The sequence below is a fragment of the Mauremys reevesii genome, linkage group 8, assembly GCF_016161935.1.
Source record: "Mauremys reevesii isolate NIE-2019 linkage group 8, ASM1616193v1, whole genome shotgun sequence".
Lineage (NCBI taxonomy): Eukaryota > Metazoa > Chordata > Testudines > Geoemydidae > Mauremys > Mauremys reevesii.
In genome coordinates, this window is record NC_052630.1 from 31,241,857 (window position 1) to 31,268,054 (window position 26,198).

The 26,198-nt window shown below is 40.2% G+C and overlaps 1 protein-coding gene across 16 annotated transcripts in view; it reads left to right on the forward strand.

Annotated features, from left to right (window-relative positions):
- Positions 1 to 26,198, forward strand: part of KCNIP1 (potassium voltage-gated channel interacting protein 1) — an 807,057-nt gene that overhangs the window by 691,550 nt on the left and 89,309 nt on the right. The window contains exon 1 of one of the 16 annotated variants that reach the window (XM_039484944.1): positions 7,118 to 7,171. The exons of the other annotated variants lie outside the window; for them this stretch is intronic. The gene's annotated coding sequence lies outside the window, so the exon portion shown is untranslated. Of the gene's footprint in view, positions 1 to 7,117; positions 7,172 to 26,198 lie in introns of those variants that run through there. 16 annotated transcript variants of the gene reach the window in all.

The following is a 26,198-nucleotide window of genomic DNA, read 5'->3' on the forward strand; positions in this document are numbered from 1 at the left end:
TCTCACATATTTCTCTGGCTGCTAGACTTCATTAGACAGTCTATTGCAGAAACTGCCAAGGATTGGTTGGCTTATACCCAGCCTTGGCTGTTGCTTGCTGATCAGCGAATGGAGGGGAATTCTATGTGTTGCACATCATTTCCTGATTTTCCAGTCCTGGTGGCTTTTGTTAGCACTTGAGAATTCTCTCCAGATTAGCTTTCGACAGTTGCTTCTGGTGTTTAATGACTTTTCTCTCTGTTTCAGCTATGCCAAAGATATAAGGAGGGGTCTGACTTTGTGGATTAACCGCAGAGTCACAGACTACATTTTGGGAACTTCATTTGAATTATTCATACCATTTATTTTGTGTTTTGTTTAACACTGAGGCATTCAGCACTCTTTCAGGAAAACAAGTCCAGCCTTTTTACTCTTGAGTTTCGTAGAGGGATCGGGTTCTGCTTCTACTGTATGAGTCTGTACTGATTCAGTTAAGCGTAGCAGTAACTCATTAGTACTTGCTTACAAAATGATGCATGTAGAGCTACAGTCGTGATTATACTTCAATCTATCTCATAATTCCGCTGCTTTCTATTAAACCTTTCTATTAAAACAGGAATTTTCTGTTAATTTACAGTGTTACTACACCAAAACTGCCTTTTCAGCACGTGTGTGTGTGTATGTACGTACACATCGTATGGCTTCAAATCTGCTAGTCAAAGCAATCTTACTGTTTTCCTTCTCATACAGCCTGTTGCTATTTTGCCTCCATTCTAGCTTGCAAATCACCTGCTGCTGCTTCCCCCACCCCCCATAAAATCAGGGATCTATAACTCTTTTACACCCGATGCCCAACTAACAAGATATTATTTCCATCTGAGATCACTGGCATGAGCTAAGTTGGTTTGCTCCATATTCTAGAAATGTGACATTGCCTTACCAGTTCTCATCCTTTGTGCCAGTTCATGACTGTATGCCTCTTCCTTCTATCAAACATATGGAAAGCAGAGCTCTTAACTGCAGAGGTTTCAATGCTTTTGAAAATCTTACAGTCAAATTTCCAGTTTCTCTTTCTTGATTATTCTCTCTCCCCAAGCACAGCTTTGCCTTTCTCACTTTGTGTTTTGAATTCTTATTCTTAGGCAGCACTAACGCAAACTAAATAGACAAATCTGGTAATTTTTAAATTGCAGCCATTTCAGTTACTTGGGGTATATAGTGCATTGATCTTCCTGACCCATTTTAGGTCATACTTTAGCCCAATTTATCTTTATGGGGTTAGTAGCTTCTGGTTTGAACACTCAAACTTAATAATTCTGATGACATTTTTATTACACTAGGTGTAACTACATCCCTTTCCAACTCCTATTTAACTTAAGACGTTTTTGCTATTTCTCTAGATGTAAATCCTATTTTGTTGGCTTTGTGCCATGTTCTCCTCCTATGTTTTGGCTTTATCTTTGTTCCCTGGTTTTTAGTAAACCCATCTGTAGTGAATGATATTGTGAAACTGTGCAACACATTTTTAACTGATATTATTCTCAGCACTGCAGCAAGAATGCACTGTGGGCCATGTACCACCTTTGATTCATTCGTGTATGACATCAAATATAGCTTTTGTGTTCCACCATCTGTCAAAGGCAGTATGTAGCCCAGGATGTGCCACAGTCACATTGTTCTTTGATTCACTGACCAGCTCAGAGCCATCAGTTCATAGGCTCGAGCATCACCACAGGTTGACAGATCATCATACTGCTGAATGGGAAACTTCTAAAAGTCAATTTACTGCCTGTAAATAGTATCATACGTATAGCACTAGAAACTGTATTTCTGTTTATCCCCAGGAAGGACAAATGCGTATAGCATAAGCAATGACAGAGTAAACTTCCTTGACAACATTGTTTCATCTCTATCTTGAAGCAACCATCTCTAGAAACTCTCCTCTGTTGTGATGCCTGTAAAATACTCCACAGTGACAAGGGAGCTGGCCTATGGTGATTGCTGCTTTCTCATGCTTACAGCATTGACTCATTATTTCCTTATAATCCTCTGTCTGTCTGCATCCACCTGTTGTGTCTTGATTTATACTTAGTTTGTAAGCTCCTCTGAGCAGGTCTTTATGTTTTGTACATTGCCTAGCAAAATAGGGTCCCAAGTGCTACCATAATGAAAATAGCTGTACGGACAATTAGTTAACAAATAGCTTGTATCTATAAGTCCTCGTTTTAAAGAGGGATTTGAAGGAAGACAATGAGATCGGCAGATCCTTGTACCTCTATATGGAGCCAAAGGAACTATGCTAATTTTCCCTAGCGGAGGTTGTGGTCTTGAATCTTTTGCAACCATTCTTTGTCCACCTGACTTGGGAGTCTATTCTGACTATATGCAGAAGCAACTTTTTCTTAATATCTAGCCTAAGCTTTTTCCTTCTTTAGCTGCATGCTCTGCCATCATCTGAGACTGAGTAACTCTTTCTTTACTGATATTGCTAAATTAAAGATATTTATTGGCTGTGCATATGCCACCCCTGAATTCTTTTTAGACTACATAAACATATCTTCTTCAATAACTCCCTGTGTATCTTAACCATCTAGTGTTCTATCAGTTTCATTGTCCTCTAGATTTTCTATATCCTTTCTAAACTACAATCTCCAGAATTGCACACCATTTACCAAGGTTATGCTAGGTAGCACATTAACCTGTGATTCTCCTTTATGTATATTCAGGAACAGCTTTGGATTTCCTTGTTAACTGCATTCCCCTAGAAGCAAGTGGAAAGTTCTCCATTCCCACTGAAACTTTGGCTTCTCACTCTAACTGCCCAGATAGCTGCATTGTATAATTTTAGTTCTAGTCCATCAGATCTCAACCTGGGGGTTGCAATTGCTCAGCCCATCCATATTGCTAAGTGGGAGGGGACTCTCGGGATGGTCCTGTTATGGAAAAGGTTGAGAACCGCTGTTCTAGTTTATTATGAGAAGAAAAAATATTCCCGATGTATTCTAAGATTCTTATCTGAGAAACAAGCTATGCTTGTATGTGGTCCTGTAAGTCAGATTTTCATGCAATTTAATGAGTAAGGTAGAGGTACATGTCTGTAACGCATCCATTGAGGCTGCAGAATGTTTTCTCTCAATATAGAGCAGGCATTCAGCAAACCTGGATTCTGTTCCCAACTGTACTTCACACTGACGGGGACCTTGGAGGAGTCAGATGATCACCCTGTGCCTCAATTGCTTCAGCTGTAAAATGTAAAGTGTAAATTGAGACCTACACATTAAGATACCACTGTTTATTTATAGTTATACCATTTAAATGAAAGCACTATTGGAACAAAATTGTAGTTATTTTAATATTTATATTGTGGTAGAACCTATGGACCATATAATACTTTGATTTTTCACTGATTTTAGACAGAACTAATCACCAGTATGCAGTGGAGAAAGATGTTTAAGTCAAACAGGGCTACCTGGAAATTATAGACGAGGAATAACTTGTTTCTGAAAGAGCAAATTACTCACTAACAAATGTAACATGGGCCATCAACATAAAGGCCGAGTACAACAGACTCAACATAACATTTCAGAGGAGTTGCCATGCCCCAAAGTCTTTAAGGGACTTCCCTGGATCTTCTGAATATTGACCAGAAAAATAAACGGACCTATTTCCAGAGTGACTAATAAAGTGCTAAAGGGGGAGGTGAAAGACTAATTACTCTGTTAATTAGAAGTGGTTATTGTGCCATTAGCATGAGGTGTTTGAAAAAATTAAGTTTTGAGCTGACTCAGAAGTTTGTTAATGGTTAGAATAATGCAGTGGGTTACACGTGAGATATTGATGAGTCAGCTGACATAAGTGTCTTAGTTATTTCACTGAACATAGCTTGGAACAAGATGCTTGTCCTGAGATGCTTGTTTTCAAATTATGTCCAGAAAGAACATATACTATTGTATGCAAGAAGTATTAAATATCTCACACAATTCCTAGATTTATATCCATAGTTGTGGTAAATGCAAATTCAAATAAGTCCTTTAATTGCATATGGATTTTGTCCCTGCCTGCAGGTATATGGGATCTTGGGGAGCAATTACCACACGGGTGGGGTGCCAATTAATTTCTTTATTAAAGGAAAAAGGAAATGGTGAGAATTTAACAATGAAATATGATGGGATGGGGTGTATAGGGTGTTTACAATAGACAATGATGGTGGGGGGGTTTCTTATTGAACAGTGTAGGGAGTTCTAACAGTGGGGTACAGTAAGTGGGGTTTAGTACAATGGGATACAGTACAGTTAATAAGCAACTCAACTTTATATAGGAACAACTCTAGATACAGTGTGGAATGTAAAGCATACCAAAAACAGATGCAGTTTCAAATGGTAGCTTCTATATAGAATGGTCAACAATCTTAGACAGAATGTATTAAGTGGTTGGTGGCCTTATACACAATGTAACACAATAGTATTAATGCAAATACAAAGTATATCAGAAAGGTGGAAGTAGAATGTGAATCACAGTGCAATAATACAATATGGGTGATAAGTGAAATTATGCAGTGTAGACTTAATTTGTGAGGCTGTGATAGCAAGAGTGTGCCCAAAGGCTGGGTCAAGAAACAGGAGGGCGGGGGGTGATAGTGGCAACTGATGAGAGATGCAGCTGCAAGCAGTGAGAGACTCTGAAGCCCTGTGAGGTAAGGACAACAGAGCAGTGTGTAGGGGGGGAATTTGGGAAGTTCAGATGGTGATGCAGACACAGGGGAAAAAGGCAGCTAGAGGTTTGGGAAGTTCAGAGGGGGAGATTGGAGCAGCAAGAACCTTATCTATCCTCTAACTTAATTAAACTTACATAAAAAGACAAGCAGCTTCTACAAAGTAACAAAACAGGTACAGAATACAACCAGGCAATGACTTTTTAAGTCTATCTTAACCAGTGACTAGGCAAAACAACAAATATCACAATTCTAAGCAAACTACAACAAGCAGCTATATGGAGCAACAAAACAACGAACTATAGCAAGGCAGGTGAGACTTACAAGCTTTATAATCTTAACAAACTATGACTTATTAAACTAAAGAAACAAAACCTATGGTGCACCTTATGCTATGGGGAAGTTACAGAGGGCAGAGTGGTATGTGCCCAGAATACAGCTCCCAAGGCAGCCCCCAAGGAAGCCAAAGGAGGTGGCTGCAGCAGTGGATACAGCTGAAAACAGTGAGTCCAAGGCAAAGCCCACAGGAGCAGAGCTTAGCAGCAGCACAAACTTACTTTTAGTGGCAGATAAAAAATAAATATTACCTGTCATTAATTCAAAAACTAAAATGAGCACAACCTTGCTGAAAAGTTATGTTCTTGTATTCAATTTAAAAATCCATATATCAAAGCAAGGTTATTTTTTTCCTTAATTCCCTGTGATCATTGGGGGATTTATTTTCTTCGAGTGATTTGCAAAAGATTATTTGGTTTTAACTCTCATAGTAAGAGGAATATTTAGGGCTTTATTCTGGCTTATTACAGACAGATGCTTTATGGAGGATGGGGGCAGTGGGTATGATCGAAATGTTTGATAAAATGTTTTTGTCAAATGGCCTTTTTAGAAAATGAAGTGTCATGTGAAAATTGTTCAAATTTTAATTGAAACAATGTTATTGATGCTTTTAAATTACTGAATGCTAGGATTTTGTTAAACAAAACATTGGTAATCTTTTTTTTGTATTCATAAGAGTTGAAAAAAAATGAAAGGCCAAAAAAGGGTCAGTTTTTTTGAATCCTTCAAAATGAAAATGATGTTGGGGAAAAACATAATTTAACAAGTTTGTTTGGTTTTCAGCCAGCGGTTTGCCAGAGTAAGGGCTGTGGCATCTTTTTATAGGGTGCTTTCACCTTGTCCTTGTCCATTGGTTTGTGCGCTGTGTACACTGCGGAATGCCTAGCATCAGTGTTAACACTCTAGATACTTCCAGTCCTTGCATATTGGAGAGTAAAGGGACTGAGTCTGCAGGCACCCTTTGCTCAAACACATGGAGGCAGAAGGCTTTGCCGGTATGTCTACACTACAAAAAAACCTAAACATTTGTCAGCAAGTCTCAGAGCCCAGGTCCACTGACTCAGGCTCTCAGGGCTCATGCTATGGGGATAAAAATAGCAGCATAGATGTTTTAGGCTCAGACTGGAGCCTAGGCTCTGAGACACCCTCTCCCCCCACACACACTGGGTTTCAGGCCCAGGCTCCAGCCCAAGAGGGAACATCTACACTGCTATTTTTAGCCCCATAGAGTTAGCCCCACAAATCCAACTCACTTGACCCAGACTCTGAGACTCTCTGCGGTGGTTTTTTTTTCATTGTAGCTGTACCCTGAGTCTTCTCCTCACTTTCCCTCTAATTGCACACCCATGCGGGGCTAGCCACAATCCATCCCTAATCTTTGTTGGTTTTTTCAGCAGAAGTTTCAACAATAAGGTAAAAAATAAGACAAGTTATCATAATTCAATATAGATAAGAACCACTATCAGCATATCAAAGCACCCAAGTAAATTATTGGGCCTAAGATGAGTATGTGCTGCTGCTTAATGTGGTAGTCACTTAAAAAGTGTTCTTTCTTGGTGCGTCACTGAAACAAAAACACTGGAAAAATTCAGTGTTGTTCAAAATAAACCATTTTGTTTTTCAGTTTGTCCACTAAACTGAAAAATCAATTATTCACTTATTCATATCGTTGAAGAAAAATGCAAGCATTCATCTGAAAAGCTGCCAAAATCAGTCTGCATATATCAGCTTTAGAAGAACTAGATGACTAAGTTAAACATTCCTTAATGCACTGAAGTGGGGACTGGACTTTTCTGTAGGATGTTCTAAATTTGTGCTGTGGTCAATCAACCTCAATAAACTTCTTGTTTATTGCTCAGCCCTCCCACCCATGTCATTTACTGCCCCCCTTTGAGACTTTCATCCCAACATGTATTTTGGCCAACTGTCCTATTTCATGGTGAGTGAGTCAGACTCTACAGTACATCGATTTCATGAGAGTTGCAGTAGGAGTTGTTTCTGAACAACTTAACCAAAAAATTGCTCCCCACAGTTAAAAAGGATTGTAAATATAACCTGAAGTGTTTCAAGAAATTTTATTATTTTTTTCAGGAAGTTTTTCTTTCAGATAGTTTGGAGAAGCACAATTGCATGGCATCAACAGAGGTGAGAGATTGGGCTTCACATTCTTGTTTTTATCTATTAATCCTCATGGGTTATGTACAATATTCTGTGCAACGTATCTTCACCAACAAATTTAATCCTAATTAATTAGCAGGTGAGGAACACGAATTTTAAAAATTGCTAAACACAAACTAAGACGACTGGGATGTTCTTTGACTTAGTATCTGCTGGTGTTGGTGTTTGTTGTTTATTATTATTTGTATTGTGATAGCAGGACTCATTTTTGAGAGCTGGAACAGTGGGGAAGTGTGAGCTACTATACTTGAGTGAGATTCGTGCCTCACTTGGCTGTTGACAGTCAGCAGGAAGGTTTTTGGGCCATTAGTGGAGTCAATTGTCCATGCCTATAAGGGAGGGCAAGATATCAGTGTTTTAAGGAAGTGACTGTTAGACCCTTGGCATTGAAAGTATTTCCAAACATCACTCTGCCTCAAACCCTTTTTTATGTGCAAAAAACTGGTGAGAAGACTATTTGTTCTAGCAGTGTCTGGAGCCATCAGATCTCTGATGCCCTGTCAGCTTGGTTTAAGGCCTAGTACAATATGGAGACTATATCAGGTATAGGAGGGACATGGAATGTCCTTGCTGATTCTTTTAGCTCTGTCAGATACCTTGGATACCTTTTAACCATGAGATGTTGACATTCATGTGGACTCTCAAAGGGGTAGATGGGGCCAGCTTGAGTGTCTCCGTTCTTTTTCCGTGCAGACTGATAGAAGGGACTACTATGACCATTTGGTCTGACCTCTTGGATAATACAGGCCGTAGAACTTCCCTGAAGAAGTCAGTGGCAGAGCTAGGAATAGAGTTCAGATTTCCTGGCTTCTAGTCTTCTGTTTTAGCCACACAACAGTCTCTCCTTCTGGAAGGTCAAGATCCCAAAGGGTAGAGTGATATCCCGAGGACTCTTGTTTGGGTTCCCTTACATTTAACTACTCAACAAGATTATTCAGTGGGTTAGTGTGGAAGTATAGGATGCAGTGTTACTATGTGCTGATGACATGACAACATTTAGCTCTGTGCTTTCATCTGTTCCGATCCATCTGGAGCAGTGGAATAATTTACCCCATCCAAAGGAGACTGGGGTATGGATGAGAGCTCGCTTGGCTGAGGGAATACTGAAGTAATGATGGTCAAGGGAGCAGGCTGACAAAATGTCAGATTATTTATGGACCCCTACTTGTTGCTCTGATTTGAAACTTATGGCAGGTCTACACTACTGGCTAAGTTGATCTAAGTTATGTCAATCAAGGGTGTGAAAAAGACCTGAGCAATGCACATTACAGTGACCTAAGCACTGTCTATACTGATCTACTTCCACCTCCCATAGAGATGGAATAATTATCCCAATGGGAGAGCGCTGTCCCATCAATATAAAGTGTCTTCATGGATGCGCTACAGCTGCACCAATGTAGCTCTTCTAATATAGACCTGTCCCTAGGCAGTGTGGCCGAGTGGACAGAGTGCTGGACTGAGCCTCCAGAGAGCTAGGTTCTATGTCCAGCACTGCAATTGGCCTGCTAGTTGACCTTAGGCAAGTTGCTTCATTTCTGTGTGCTTCATTTTACTCATCTGTAAAATGGGGATTATGATATTGACCTTTTTGGTAAACGCTTTGAGATGTACTGGTGTGAAGAGCAAAGTATTATTTTTTATAATGAAGCTCCTTTTAACTGCCTAAGCAATTCATGAGAGAAGTTGTTTCTGGGGCAAAGCTAGAATGAGGCATGGTTTTAATATCTTTTACTCTACACTGTAACTAATACTCAGATAACAGCTGTCATATTTTGATATTTTTACCTATCAATGATTAAGTCTTTTTCCTCCCCCAAATACTATTTACATGGCTGTCTCTTTGCCTTTTATTAACAGCCTACAGAACCAACAGTACAGAGAGAAACGGGTCTTACCTGTGGAATGAGTTCCCTTCAATCTGTAATGTGTTCATTCAGAAGCTCTTAAATTCTTCTGGTCTCAAGTGAATCTTTCTTTTATACAGAAACTGCAAGTCACTAATCTAATATTTATTCCTGATAATGGATTTTCTGGGTAGGTGTAAATGATATGCAGATTAGGCACATAATACAACAGAGAACTAGAAATGTGTTGTTAGTTAGTACACCCATAATAAAAAATCTTAGCATGACATCCTGTAGGAAATGTCAGAGACAGGTTATCATTTTAAGCTTAACATGTCCACAACTGCATTCTGTGTCTTCCCTTCTGAACCCACTCCATTCTTTCTTTCTCCATCATGGTTGAAAACTCAGCCCTAATCCCCATCACTCAGGCCTGAAACATGGTTATCCTCTTTGACTATGCCCTCTCTAGAACTTCACAACCAAGCCATGTCCAACTCTTGCCATTTCTTCATTTATAAGATTTCTATGACAGGCCTTTTCTCTCTGTCTGCACCCCTAGAAGTGCAAGTCCTCATCACTTCCTGCCTTGACTGCTCCAACCAATTTTTCCCTGGGATTCTCCTCTCTTCCATCAGGTATATTCCAAATACAGTTGCCAAGGTCATGTTTCTGGCCTGGCATTCTTAGAACTGGCTGGAAAAGAAGAATTCTATCTTGTGAAAAATGGTAAGGTTTCCAAATCTGTATTCCTTCCAATATGGAATGAAAAAGAGACCTGAGATTTGTCATGCAAGGAAGAGGCAGAGAGAGACTGAGCCCAACTCCAGAATAGTTCAGTGGTTAGGGCATGCACCTGGTATTTGGGAAATGCATGTTCAAGTCCCTGCTCTGAATCAGTCAGAGTGGAAACTTGAACCATCTCCCCATATTGCAGGTGAATAAATGCCCTAACCCCATAGCTTTTAACTACCGTGGGGTGTCTCTCTCTTTCTTTCCTGACAACATTTGTCAAAATGGATATGTTTCTGCCAAAAGTTTTGGTTTTCATGAATCTACATTTTCCAATGAAAAAACATTTTTAGTTAAAAATATCTTGGCTAGCTCTAGTAATTCTAGCCATGCCACTCCATACATGTGCCCCTTTAAATCCGTCCACTGACTCTTTTCCACAATGCAACATGAGCTTCTTGTTCTTTCCTTTTGAGGCCCTTTATAGCTGAATCCCTCGCTACTAATCCATTCCTGCATTGCATCTCCATCTCCTCAATGATGCCAGCCTCCATCACCTATTTTGCTATGGTTTCCATGAACACTTTTATCTTTACTTCAGTTTTGCCTCTTATATGTGGAACACTATTCTTGCACAATGTAGCAAATCCTGACCTGCTTTAATCCCTCTCAAGAGCCATCAACACTGTGTTGCATACAAGGAACTGCTAATAACAGCTAGGTAAATGCCCAGTAGGGACTCCTGATATGTAACTTGTTGGGTCAGTGTAAACATGTTCTCAGCACAGTTTCCTCATTCTTCTGATATGTAACTTGTTGGGTCAGTGTAAACATGTTCTCAGCACAGTTTCCTCATTCTTCCCCTCATTCCTTCAGTTTGTTTGCTACACATGTTTTTTTGGTCTTGTCTTGACTTTATTCTGCAAGCTTTTGGAGCAGGTTCCTTTTTTTACTCCATTCAGTATCTAGAACACTTGGGACTTTGAACACTATCATGATGCAAATATTTTTTTAATATATTTGTCTGCCTGAAAGATACCAAAGTATTTTGTAAGCATCTCTACATTTCATCTACCCCTCACATGTATCCACCTCTGGATGAAGATCAAAGCACACAACAATAGGTTTATGGAAAAGCTCTATAGAATTCAGTGAAAAAAATCTATTTCTGCTATAGAATTCTACAGGATGGCTTTAAAAACAGTAAGAGAGTTATCATTCTGTAATCATGTGACCAAATGCATCCCTGTATTCACACCCTACACACTGTTGTAATAATCTTTGTACAAAATATACCTTGTAAAGCATCATTTGAAAATGAATAACTCACTGGTCAATAATATCATGGTGAAATGTAGGTAGCAATGTTGTATGCAAAGTTATGAAATCCCACACCCTCCGTATAATGTTAAAGGGACCTGTTCAAACTCACATAGCCGCAGTTAGGCACACCCAATCAAGCAGGTCTTAAACAAAGGGATGTATGGTTACCTCCATTTCCATATGAGCTGTAAAGAGTCCTCAGACAGCATGAGAGAAAGGAATGGAGACAAAGAAAATCTTCATCTCAGCACACCCAGGTGAAAGAAAACAGCATGAAGCATTTTTCCTACTAGACACAAGGTCTCCTTCTGCTCAGCTGGATAGAACTTTATAGGGAGGACTGAACTATAAAAGTGAGGGGCAAATACCCAAAGGGATCTCTCTCCCTGTCTATCCCCCTCATTGCATCTAAGAAGACAAAAGAAACAGCCATTGGATTGTGGTGGAGAGGTCCTGACCTGAAATGATTGGTCAGTAATGTTAGAAGGATGTTATAAGGACTTTGAATCAAGTATAGTTTAAGTTAGGCACTAGGAAGCATTTTATCTTTATTTTTCATATAGCCATTTCTAATACTTATGCCTCATTACTTGTACTCAAAATCTGTATCTTTATAGCTAAACTTGTTTCATTCTTTAATTGAAACTAATCTGCGTATTGGTAAGTTAAATTGTCTGGGTAACTCCATTTAAGGTGGCAAGTTGTTGTGAATTATTCCCTTTAAAGGAACAACAGGCTTAATATTTCTGGAATGTTCTGGAAAGGGCTGGACAGTACAGAAAACACATTTTGGGGGGGAAACCCAGGACTGGGAGTGTGTTGAGGTCACCCTGCAGCAGTAATCAAGGCTGGTAAAAGCTGGAGTATGACCCACATGTGGCTGGCAGCCTGAAGTTATACACACTCACTCACTGAGGGTGTGGCTTGCATGCTGGAAGGCTGTTTGCGAGCAACCCAGATGGGAGCTACTGCAGCAAAGCATTGTAAGGAACCCAATGTTTCAGGGATGACACAGCCCTCCACTGGTCTGGAATCCACGGGAATGTCACAATGCAATATCATATGTTTTAGAATACCTACTCTAGAATTGTTTTCAATTCTACAAACACTATGGAATTTAAAGTGCATAGATGTTTAGGGCAGAAAGTAAATAATACTGTAGCTTCAAGAAAACTGTGGAGTGAAATTACACTGGTGGAGTACTAGCTTTTTATGTCTGTGAACCCAGGATGTACTATGGTGAAGGACATAAGTATACAAAAAATTGGCCGCATCTTAATCTTGATTCTCTTTTCATTTACACTGGTTTCCCACTTGTTTAACTCCACTGTTGTCAATGGAATTATTCCTGATTTACACTAGGGTAACTAAGAGGAGAATCAGGCCCTTAGCGTCCATTTGTCTATTGCATAAATCAGCTTAATTCCCATTTCCCATTCACATTTCATAATTCCCATTTCCTACCTGAATCATCTGGGCTTTTGCTGGTCAAGTCATATATGTTAGACATTAATCACAATGGCATTTACAAATCAGCCATATGGTTCATAATTGCATGATAGTTACAATTTAATATTGCATCATAAGATACTTGCTCTCACAGCTATAACTTCATTGGGTAATTGTTTATATGTTAAACAATTCAAGGCCAGCATCTCACTACCCACTTTACTGCAGTTTATAGCCACCTACTAAGCCCCCCTAATGCCTACCCATTTTATTCACCTAACTTGCCCACATCTGCTCCCCCTTTGCCTTGTTCCCAAAGGCCCCTTCTTCATTCTCACAAAGAAAAGCCAGCAGCAAAAAAACTAATTATTACAAAAATCAACCAAAAAAGCAAAAAAAAATAAAAAAACACCAAAACAAATCAAAACCAAAACCAAATAAAACAAGCACTTAATAACTAATAAATAAATACACCTTCTGCAATACATCCCTCCTCCAGGTAGCGCCACAGTGTTCTGCAAACCCAAGGTTGCACCAAAGGAGGTGCCACACACAAACACCAAGCCACAGCGGCCACACAAATAAAAAAATAGCAAGCAAAACACAATAAAAGCACAGCATAACTAGCAGCCAAAAAAAAATAGCAATGTGCAGCCAGAAACCCCAACATGGCAGCCCACACAGCCAGAAATCTCCCTCAGAAAAGCCCCAGCCCTCCCACGCGCATTTCGGCCCCAAATCGGCATCAATAGCCGCACCGCTGTGGCCCATCCATCATGGCTGAACCCAAATCAAGGCCCCAATAGCCTTCACCAGCATCAGGTGCAGCTCTAATGGCAAAGCCAGGCTCCAAAGTACACCTCTCCACCCTGCAACATTTCCAAAACAAACTCCATTTCCACAACACTGCCTCCATAAAGGGCAGGCACAGGCAAGCAAGGCACAAAGCAATTCACCAAGGCACTCTGTGCAGCATTCACTGGGGGTATAAACATGGTAGCAGCAAACACGTGGCAAACAAAAGCCGCCAAGCAAAAACCAAAAAAAAAGGAGCATGCCCATGGAAAAGCCAAGTGGAGTCCAACAGAATAGGCGCTGCAGGGAGCAAAATGGGGCTCTGGCCCAACTGGAGTGAAGCCCAACTGCCAACCCTCCCAAGGGCAACATGAACAAACACAGGCAACACACACACAAACAATGCAATCACATGCAAATCAAGCAAAGCAGCCAAGGTGTCCAGCGGCCCACACAAAGCTGTGGGGGCTCTGGTGTGGCGCTCGGCGTCTGGGCTGCTCGTGTCTCCTGGCTCTTCCGTATCTGCCTGCTGGCCGAGGGCGCTCGTGGGCCAGCTGCACTTCGCCCCATCCACCTTGCTTACTGATTTCCCATTCCCCCATCCACCGGCTCTCTCCCCAGCTTGCCACCTGGCTTTGCCTCTCTGCTACCCGTTCCCTACTCTCATAACAACTATCTCATCTCTCTCCTTTCTCCCCACCATTACACTTCTGCACTCAACCAAGCAATCTAAACAAGCACAACTTCCACAAATCACAACTCCTCTCTAGCATGCAAACACAAAAAAAAAAAAAAAATAACAGTAAAAAATTACACAAAACAAACAAACACCACAAAAAAAAAAAAAAATAAAATAATACATAACTATACAAACTATAACATAACATACACAAACACAAACAAAACCAAAAATAAAACACCAAAAAAAAACAAAAAACATAAAAATAAAACAAATAAATGGTGTAAACATAAAACACAAAACTAAACAAATTTCTATTACAAAATGCTCCTCAAAATGTCACAATCAAATGCACACCAAACTCAGGTAAATTTCTACACCCACAACATCCCAAACATAAACAAAAATAATTTCAAAAAAAAACAACAAAACAACACTAAACAACAAAAAACAAACAAAACACACAAAAACACAAAAAACAAAAAAAACACAACAAAAAAAGTACATTAAACAACAACAAAACGCTATTCAGCTCAAACACTAAAACATTAAAAAAAATAAACAAATACAAAATTAACATTAATTAAAATGCATCAGGCTAATTAATAATTCATTAAAGCATTAATCTTATTACAAAAAATCAAATGGCTTCTGGAATTCAACAATTCAAAACAGGAAGTTTCTATCATAAAATTAAATGATTTATAAAAATACTATTGCATATTTATTTTTTTCAATAACAATTTCAATTTTAATTAAAAAAAATCAATTTAACAAAATCATAATTAATAAAATTAATTTATTTTTTTTACTAACATTATTTTTCATTTAAAAAAATTTTTTTAAACTTTTTTTTTTAAGCATTTTACAAAGCTTTAATTTTTTACTCAAACTTTAACCTTTTTACTTTTAAATCTGCCTTAAACTTGCTCTTACCTACCTCAACCACCACCTTCTCACTTCTCAAATATCCTCTAAATATTTTTCTTACCTTTGAAATTGCTTAATTACCTTTCTCTCCTTCTCCAACCTCACCACCAATACCTTTTCAAATCTCTTTGAATCTCTTGCCTTTCTCTCTGCCTCTCCTTTTTTCTCAGCACCTTCTCATCCTTTTCTCCAGCCATTGGGCCCAGCCCTTATGCCTTCTTCCTTATTCCTTTGCTTCTCGGTTACCTTCTAGATACCTTATTATTTTAGCTTTTATTGAGAAACTTTTATTTTTAACTAGCCCCCACCCTTCTGGTATCCTTATGACTTTTTATTACAATCTTTTTTACTACCACACTAGGTTTCTCATTATCTATCTAATAGATTAACATTCTGCAACATATTTTAATTACAACATATTTTAAACATTTATCTAACAACATATTCACACAATCTATAATCATTTAAAAACACAAAACACAAAAAAAATATAAATAAATATAAAACATACAAATATCTAAAATAACATAAATCACAAAAAAATAATTCAATTTAAAAAATTTACCTAAATTTAAAATAAATAACCCATCAACAACCCTAATAACAACTCAAAAAAAACTTTCAAGAGTTTCTCAAAAAAAAAAAAACAAAAAAAAAAAAAATTAATTAAAAGAAAAAAGTCAATTAAAATAAAATAATAATATCATTTTCCATTTAATATAATATCAAATTTTCATCCCTTATCAATTTCTTCAGCCAATGTAGTGTACAATTTCTTGTTTCCATTTAATTTTTCCTTCTTTCTTTCCTTTTAGTCTTCAATTTCCTTTTTAGTTGTGTTTCTTTTTATGTCTTTTCTTCTGCTTCACCCAATGGAAATTTCCAGGACATTATTTCTACAGTGGTTATTTCTCAACAAAAAAAATTTAATAACACAAAAATAATAAAAAAAACAAGATGAGGACAAGGGGCTGGGAGGACACAATCCAGCTGCTTTGAAGCAAGTTTCCTGCACAAGCAGCTGCCAATTAGAAGCAAAAAGGAGCTAAAAAAAAAGGAAAACAATCAGGGGAAAAAAAATCCCCAAAAATGCAGGGTCCAAAAAGTCCTGGGTCCAATCAGTCCTGGTAGGGTTTTTCAGCCTCTTTTCTTTTTGGCTTTCAGTCCTCCCCCCTTAGTCTTGCCTGTCCAGGAGTCTCAGCTGTGAGCAATGTGTCTTCTGAGCTTAATTGCAGAAAAAGAAGGCTCCCCCCTTCTTTCTTCCCTGCTTGTCTCTTTTTCCTTTGCTTGGCTTCTTTTGCTCTGCTCATCCTGTGTCAGAACATACATGTTGTCCTGTATTTTCCCGCAGACCCCCCAGACACCGAGCAGCACACCAGGGCCATGCCCAGGCCAACCCTAGGCCCTGCCTGAGTTTCTACCCAAACAACCTACCCGCCACCAGCTCGACGGCCCTGCCGGCGCTCTGCCGAACTGCCTCCCTCCAGGGCTCGTCCTCCTCCTCTGCGCCTCGGCCTCGCAGAGCCCCGCTGGCGGGAGTCCGAGCACCTCAGCTCCAGGCCTCCTTCTCAGCCCTCTTGAGGAGACGTGACCGCGACCTTTGATTTGGAAGACCTTGCATTTTTGTTATTGGCGAGACCGTGTTGCGCCAGCTCCAGAACATTTGACCATTTTTATGATTAAGCGCAAGTCTGAATGGCAATAAGGGTAGATGCATACCTGTGATGGCACGATGGCACCCATTTCCCCACCCTCAGGTCTGTCCCCACCCCGACCAGCTTGGCCCGTGGGCGTGGGAGGTGCAGCAGGAGGGGTGGGACGTGGACGCGGGAGTTCGAATCGGGGGCTCGGGCGGGGTGGGAGGGGGCGGACACGGGCGAGGGCCGACGGGCCAGGGGCAACTGGCGGAGGTGGCATGGAAGGACAATGTAACCAATATCACCGCATTAGGTGGTACATCACCGTGTCCTCACAAAAAAAAAAAACGTCGGGGCAGCACTGGCAGCATGGGGGCATTGGCGGCAAAAGGCGGAAAAAAGGAAAAGGGCCACCCTAACTGCACTCGACGAGTTTCTTCTCTTTCTTGTCTTATTTCCATCTTGGACTCCTTAAAGGCTTTCCTTACTTCCAAGGCTTAAAGCTTGCAAAGCTTTAACCCCACAGCTTACACATTGTTTGTATAAAAACACAAAGTTCCCTTCTCTGTCCATTTTCTCTGTCTCACATGCGGACAAACAACGTATTTTTCTCCTCCGTTTTCTCGCGAGCGTCTAAATATTTATGCACCGTTTTTTTTTCCGCTTATGCAGCCTGTTTTTCCGCTGATAGCTGCCTCCTTTCTTCCGCCGCGCGACTCCTTCTGCTCCGCGACTCCGCGCGACTCGCTTCTCTGCTTTTCTCCACCTTCTCCGCGCCCTTCCCCTCTCTTACGCTTTGCTCGCGCTCTCCGACTTTCTTCTCCCCTTCGCCCTCCCTCTCTCCGCGCGCGGCTCTCGCTCTCCTCAGGGCTCAGGCGCGCCTTCTTCAGCCGCCCTTCTCTTCCACTTCTCCCGCGCAGTTCCTCCGCCTGAAACCAGGCCACACACACTATCACCATTATCATCATCATTCGTTCGGGGGTCACGGGTGTTTTTTTTGTTGTGTGCTCCAGTGCCGGCATGGACATGGACCCAAGAGCCAAACAATGTGATTGCATTTATTTTATTTATCTTCTCTCCAGCATGCTCTTATATATGGCAGGCATCAGCAATCAAGCATTGCTTAATTGTTAATACATACACACAGGCACAGCTATAACTTCATTATAATTGTCATCCTACAACTTCTTCTGATTTGATTTATTATACTGCCCTGGCAGATGAGAACCAGCCCAAGGCCAGCATCTCACTACCCAGTTCACAGCCTAATTAGCCCGTCCTTGAAGTCTAAACACTTCGGCTTCTCACATACCCATCTGCCAAGTTCCCACAGTCAAGACTGAGGCCACATCTATACAGTGATGTTACAGTGAGGAAAGATGGCATGGCTGCACAATGTCCCTGTAGGGAAAAATTCAGGCACCATTTATTTTTTATTATATATTTGTAACATCTATGATATCAGGCTCTTGGAGGAGAATTGCATATGCCTGGGTGTCCTTGTTGCTTCCCTCCAGGGCAGCTGCTGGCAAGAACACAACCCTGGGATGCCTTTGGCTTCAAACATCTCAATTTAAATGCTTTAATAACTGGTTTTGGTTGAGTATGAAACCTCTTCCTGCAATAACTTGAGAGGCACAAAGCAGATCTTTCCAGGTAGTCAGCAGCCAGATGATACCATACTAGAACACAAGAAAACTTTTACCTGGATCTTCTTGTAAGAGTTCTTTATATATGAAAGATGTGTAGAAAGAATAGTAAATATGGCAGGCGACCAGCTTGACTTAACAGTGAAATCCTTGCAGATCTTAAACACAAAAAAGAAGCTTACAAGAAGTGTAAGACTGGACAAATCACCAGGGAGGAGTATAAAAATATTGCTCAGACATGCAGGAGTGAAATCAGGAAGGCCAAATCACACTTGGAGTTGCAGCTAGCAAGAGAAGTTAAGAGTAACAAGAAGGGTTTCTTCAAGTATGTTAGCAACAAGAAGAAAGTCAAGAAAAGTGTGGGCCCATACTGAATGAGGAAGGCAACCTAGTGACAGAGGATATGGAAAAAAAGCTTATGTACTCAATGCTTTATTTTGCCTCTGTCTTCACAAACAAGGTCAGCTCCCAAACTGCTGACAGAGCAGGCAGCCAGGAGAGGAGGGAGAAAGAAAGTGGTGAAAGAAGAAGTTGAGAAGAAAGGTTTAAAAGCTGGATGAGCACAAATCCATGGGGCCAGTGATGAGGTGCAGATGCGTAATGGAGGAGTTGATGGATGTGACTGCAGCCATCTGGCCCATTATCCATTGAAAACTCACACTGATCATGGGACATGAAAGGAACTGGAAAACTGGAAAAAAAAAGAAAGAAAAAAAGGAAGGGAGGGAGATCTGAGCTAGGGAGCCAGTCAGCCTCTCCTCAGTCCATCAAAAAATCTCCAAGGAATCAATCAAGGAATCAATGAGAGAGAGAGAAGAGAAGAGGAGAAGAGAAGAGTCAGCATGGATTCATTCACAGGGCAAGTCATGCCTGACTAACTTAATCCTTCTATAGAGATGGAACTTCTGTGGATGAGGGGGAAGCAGTAGATATATTATATTCTTGACTTTAGCAAAGCAAAGCTACGGTCTCCCACAACAGTATTCTTGCCAAATTATTAAAGTGTTGGATGAATGATGAATGGACTATATGATGGATGAAAGCTGGCTAGATAGATCATCAGGGGTAGTGATCAATGATCAATGGTCCCTGTCTAGTTGGGTATCAAGCGGAGTGCCCCCAAGGGTCGGTCCTGGGGTCGGTTTTGTTCAATATGAGGAGTTGTTGAACCTGATGAGGTTCAACAAGGACAAGTGCAGAGTGCTGCACTTAGGACGGAAGAATCCCATGCACTGCTACAGACTAGGGACCAAGTGGCTAGGCTGCAGTTCTGTAGAAAAGGACCTAGGGGTTACAGAGGACGAGAAGCTGGATATGAGTCGACAGTGTGCCCTTGTTGCCAAGAAGGCTAAGAGCATTTTGGGCTGTATAAGTAGGGACATTTCCAGCAGATCGAGGGACATGATCATTTCCCTCTCTTCGGCATTGGTGAGGCCTCATCTGGAGCACTGTGTCCAATTTTGGGACCCACACTACAAGAGGGATGTGGAAAAATTGGAAAGAGTCCAGCAGAGGCCAACAAAAATGATTAGGGGCCTCGAGCACATGACTTATGAGGAGAGGCTGAGGGAACTGGGATTGTTTAGTCTGCAGAAGAGAAGAATGAGGGGGGATTTGATAGCTGCTTTCAACTACCTGAAAGGGGGTTCCAAAGAGGATGTATCTAGACTATTCTCAGTGGTAGCAGATGACAGAACAAGAAGTAATGGTCTCAAGTTGCAGTGGGGGAGGTTTAGGTTGGATATTAGGAAAAACTTTTTCACTAGGAGGGTGGTGAAGCACTGGAATGGGTTACCTAGGGAGGTGGTGGAATCTCCTTCCTTAGAGGTTTTTAAGGTCAAGCTTCACAAAGCCCTGGCTGGGATGATTTAGTTGGGAATTGGTCCTGCTTTGAGCAGGGGGTTGGACTAGATGACCTCCTAAGGTCCCTTCCAACCCTGATAGTCTATGATTTTATGATTCTATGATACATAGTTTGTGAATAGGTAAGGTGCCCATACTTGGTGCTGGGGAATATGCAGCATATATCCTGGGATTTGTAGACCCAACAGTAGGGGTTGTTCACAGCAAATATCATCTTGTGTGCAGCTCCTTACATGGAGCTCTTAACATCTCCAGCTACAAAGAAGAAACTGAGGAAGCAATTTTGCAGTGCACTGAACATGCCATAGCAGTTGAAGCAAATCTGACATTAGGCTGGCAAGACTGTTCTAAACCACCAAGGGATTTTGACCTAAGACCAGCAAAAGTGCCAGGACCATAGCTGGATGATACAAAGCATTTGAGAATCAATGTAGTCAATTTAGATGTTGCAAATAGAATGTTAAATTAAACCATGCTCTCATGGCATTTCAAACCACACATTTTGCCAAAGTGGCTTTCAATCTGTACAAAAAGATCTATGCAAGTCTAGGTCTTAATAATAGTGCCACCGTCTATATATAGTAGTTGGTATTATTATTCATCTGAAGTAGGCCTTAAGAACATAGGAACGGCCATCTTGGGTCAGACCAAAGGTCCATCTAGCCCAGTATCCTGTCCTCCAACAGGGGCCAATGCCAGGTGCCGCAGAGGGAATCAACAGAACACATAATCATCAAGTGATCCATCCCCTGTTGCCCATTCCCAGCTTCTGGCAAAGTGCAAGGTTACAGGCCCACATGTGGGAAAAAAATATCTATCCAGAACTTCCACAGATGACTTCCCCTTAAATCTTAACTTGCATCTCTATACTGGCAAAAGTGCCACAATCGTGCATGATAACATACTACAATCTTGTGGTAGTTCTGGTCATTCCTGTGTCTCTCATATAAACATCTTAGCTGCATTCTGAAATAAAGTTGTCCACTGAACAGTCATAAAAACAAGTCCAACCCTGCACCAAGCACATTAGGACCCACACACTAACCACCATACTGTCTTTCATAATAAATGGATGACATTTGCAGCACTAATCTAAGCACAATCTTGTAGATAATATACTGTATTGTATTATAGGCTGGTATTATTATTGCAAAGCGAAGATGCATCACGAAATGACTATTTTTCAAGCCCAGCAATTCATCACCAAGGTTGGTTTTATCACCTGTATGATATGAGCTTGCTGAGATGGACGTTTAGGAGCTAAACCTGAGCTTTATTTTCAGTTTATTTGTCATAACCTGAGAAGCCTGAAGTGGGAAAGTAAAGGAGGAAGGCTGTTTTGGAAGTAAAATGTAAAAATTGAGATTCTTTTCTGTGCCTCTTTATAGTAATTCATAACTCATCTGCACAAATATACTCAGGTCTGAAGTTCGGCAGTTTAGATTTCATTCTCAGAGGGCATATCTCTGATGAAAGTTTAATAAAGCAAACTCTGTTTAGCCAAACTGGAGTGGCCGAAGTAGAAAATAGCATTTTTCAGATGCTTATCACAATCGCATCACATTTAAATCTTTTAAAAGAGTACTTTGTGTTCAGTTACATTGGATCATTGTTTCTTGGTGTCATACGATTGTGTAACTTGGTTTTTGTACACTAAAATGGCTAACGTAAAAATTGTCTTTTAGATTGTCTTCTGTTTATGATTAAAACATTTCTGATGACATTTCACAAGTTATGAAAGGCTTCTTTTTTACACCATAGGTGCAAAGATTTTTTCATGTATTACATTTCTATGGATTTGAATTATATAGTAGATCTTAATTCTTCCATTTAATCTAATTGCATGTCCATTAAAGAGGTGTTGAGTTCTATCTCATGTACTTAAAATGGTTACAACAAAACATGAAAATACACAGACCACTGAAAGTAGGCCAACAGGTAACTACAATTCATATAATAATGGATTAAAGCATGAAAATTCAAAGTTAGAGGGATGTGTGAATCTTGTAATATGCAAGTACAATGAAATGGCACATTAATGATTTCCATAATGAGCTGCATTATGCCAAAACAATGGGAGACATACAGTCACATGTCTATCTTGAAAGCTGTATGGTCCAATCACTGTGCCATTAAGCACCATAGTATAGGTGCCTGTTAACTGTGAATTTAACAGATTTAATAGATTTAAAGAGCTCAATCTGTGTAGCTTATGAAAACAAAAGATTGAGAGGTGACTTGATGGATATGTGTAAGTACCTTCGCAGGAAGAAAGTACTAAAGGGCTCTTTACTCTAGGGGAGAAAGGAATAAAGGGCCAATGGTTGGAAGCTGGAGCCAGACAAATTCAAATTAGAAACTAGGCACAAATGTTTAACAGCAAGCGTGATTAACCATTGCAAAAAATTACCAAGAGAAGTGATGGATTCTCCATCTCTTGATGTGTTTAGATCAAGACTGTGTGTCCTTCATGAAGACATGCTTTAGCCAAACAGAGTTATGTTTTAGTCAGACAAGTTATTGGGCTCAGTTCAAGTAATCATTAGATCATTTAGTCGGACTGTGTATATCACAGGCCATTAGCTTTCATCCAGTCAGACTAGATGATCTAATGATCCCTTCTGGCCTTAAATATTTATTGACTCATATAATTTGTTTCTCAGAGTTAGGGCCTGGCCCCCATCACATAATTCTTACTGAAAGCTAATGGAGTTATTCTCATGAGTGAGACTTTGCAGGTTTAGGTCTTCTGTGTTGGAAAGGAGTGGGACTTTGGATTGCTCACACAACTAGCTACTTCATATTATAGCCAATGATTTTAGTTGATCATTTATTGTGTGATGTTATGATTAACTAACATGTTACATCATATATAATCATTGTATGCTAAATAGAGTTAAGTTGTAGGATTATAGAAGTATAAGATTGATCAGTAGTTAGCAGGGGAAAATTGAGCTTCCTACAGGAAACTCCAGCAGGAACCATCCCTCTACTGATGATCAATCTATGAGAGACCCGTCAGACCCTAATACTGTTGTTAAGGATGCAAGTATAACTATATTTAAAACTTGTGAATAGCTCTTTATAGAATATATGCTTAGGTAATCATAACTTTAATTGTAACTTTAATACAACTTGTAAAACAAACTAGGCCTTGTACTTGTGAATGTATGTGTGGTCTCTATCCTTGACCTGTATGTGTTCCTAGAGACTTTAAATTAAAAGCAAGTAGCAGATGAGACTTTCACCCTGTTAAGCGTGAAACTGTAGCCACTGTATAGCGGAGCGCACAGTAGTGTAATGCCACATTACTAAATTCACTTTAAATAAAAAAGGCTACAATGTATATTCATATTTTATGGGCCATCCCATATCTAATTGCAATTAACAATATTAGAATCATTTATAGTGCTGTTGTAGCCCTCTTGGTTCCAGGATATGAGCAAGACAAGGCAGGTGAAGTACTGTCTTACATTGGCCCAACTTCTGTTGGTGAAAGAGACAAGCTTTGGAGCTACACAGAGCTCTTCTTCAAGTCTGGAAAAGGTACTCAGTGTCACAGCTAAATACAGAGAGGAACAGACTGTTTAGCATAATGGGGAAAACATGTTGCAAGAGACTATAACACTTCTGCAATCTTAGGACAAAGGAGGGTTAGCGGGTTACAGAATGTTGTAAAACCAGTATCTCTGAGTCCAGGACTTTTAGAGTTAATAAGCAGGCTTATCTTTTGAAGGTGTTATACAGGTTTCCTGTGGGGACGAGGGATCCCATACGGAGTAATTGCTTTGTGAAAAACCTTAACTCATGGGTGATAGTGTCTTTGTCTTTTATAAATTTTCTGTGTGAGTTCATTTGAGAGCATAGTGATTTGTCTGGTTTCACCCATTTAGTTGTTGTGGGGCATTTGATACACTGGTTGAAGTACACCACATGTTGTGATAGACATGTAGGGCTCTGGGATCTTGAAATGTGTGTTGTGGGGGTATTGATCATTGTACCAGTGGAGATATGTCTGCAGGTTTTGCAGTTGTTGTTATGGCACTGTCTGGTGCAGAGGTGTTAATTGCCCACTTCATCTTAAATGGTCTCTTGTGACATATTTCCCCTTTATGCTAAACGATCTGTCCCACCTTGTATTCAGCTGTGACACTGAGTACCTTTTCCAGACCTGAAGAGCTCTGTGTAGCTCTAAAGCTTGTCTCTTTCACCACTAGAATTTAGTCCAATAAAAGATATTACCTCACCCACCTTCTCTCTCTCTCTCAGTATTGGGATTGGGTGGCTAAAGCCCTGAGCTCTGCCATCCTGTGGGGCAGAAACCTTGAGCCTCTTGCCCTACTGGGCTAAAACCCAGTGGCCCGAGCCCTGGTACCCAGCAGGGTAGAAGCCCGGAAACCCCCCCCCCCGCCACTCCCCCCCATACTTTTGGGGCTAAAGCCCAGAGTCATGGTGCCCCATGCCCTGCAGGGGAGAAGCCCAGAGCCCTGAGTCCCAGCACCCAGTGGCTGGCGCCCTCCCACCCATTGGGCCCTGGAGTTTTTATAGCATGTTGGGTGGGCCAAAGTAAGAAAGAAAGAAAGGTTGAGAAGCCATGACTTGAACAGTACCTTGGCTTTGTGGGGGGCTTTACAGATGAAAAAGACACACTACCTGTCCTGAAGAGTTTACGATCTAAAGCCCTGATTCCGTGATTTAAGTAGTAGAGACTGAATGAGTAAGGGATGTAAAATCCAATCTTGAGCAACATGACATGAGTGAGTATGAAAATCACAGTGGAAGCAGTAGACAAATGGAGAAGGGTTATAAAAGATCACATGGCTGAATGCACCTAAATTGGTTTGTTTTCCACTTCCCCCATCCTATTTAAAAAGAAAAGCATAGTCATTGTGTTATTTAAAATGGTTGGAATTAAAGACCATTACATATCTTTGCTGTTAGTTCATCAGTTCTGTAGAACTATGACCTCTTCATCTCTGCTTCACAAGTAATCACCAATTCAGAATGGCAAAAAATCTCTTCACTAGGAACAATAGAATTACCAAGCTGAGAAAAAGATCACTGCTTTAAAAGAAGGAAGAAAAGACAAAACATGTAGTATTTGTTAAAGCTGCCAGATTAACATCCCTCTGTCATAGGGCAGATACTGCAAAAGCTTCCCTCAACACTGTGAAAGTAGAATGAATTATATTGTAAAAATAAGAATGGATTAAAGAAATGTTGTATGTACCTTTAAGCAGAAATAAGAAATGCCAAAAAAGCATTAACAGGCACAAACATTGGTGCTAATGGTAACAAACAGAAGGGTGTACAGTTAGTAAGAAGTAAGAAAATGCATGCCCAGCCCAGGTAAACTTATCTCTTCTCTGATTCTTTGTTATCTTGTTAAGTTCTCACCCTTTATCTTATCTGTATATATAAGTTTGTCTTGCATGGTGCTCACGTTATCTGGGTGTTATTAGCAGAGCGCTGTGCTAATAAAACAGAGTGGTCTGACAAACTGTGAGTCCTGAGTCTAACTTTGACAACACCCATCAGTGAAGGATGTTCTCTACAGACTGTAAATGTGAGAAAATGAAAATCTGCCTTTAGTTTTTCCACAAAAATTGGAGCAAAGAAGAGAAATACATTTGTGTGGATCTGACAAATTATCTGCCTCTGTCCTGTTCCCTCTCCCTCCTTCCTTTTGGCATTTTGAAGGTGCCTGTCATGATATTCAAACATCAGTTTCACTACCACCAGGATTTTTCCCCCTCCCCATACAACTGGAGCTTCAGATAGCAAATTCCAATTCCAACCAGATGTTCTCTGTCTTCTTATAAATAATGGTGGTAGATTTAATTTATGAAATAAATGTGCCCTGTCCTTGCAGAAAAGAGGAATATAATGCTGAATGTTTGGTTTGTTTGTTTTTTTAATCTGTCTTTGTATGACAGGGCAGAAACTCTTATTTAAAACTTACCTACACTTCTCTGTATTAAAAGGTTGAAAACCACTGTTTAAAAAAATCTTGTGCCATCAGTAACATCTTAGATTATTATAGCTGAAAGGATTTTTAAGATCTCATTTGCATTTCATCTGTTAGGCACTTTA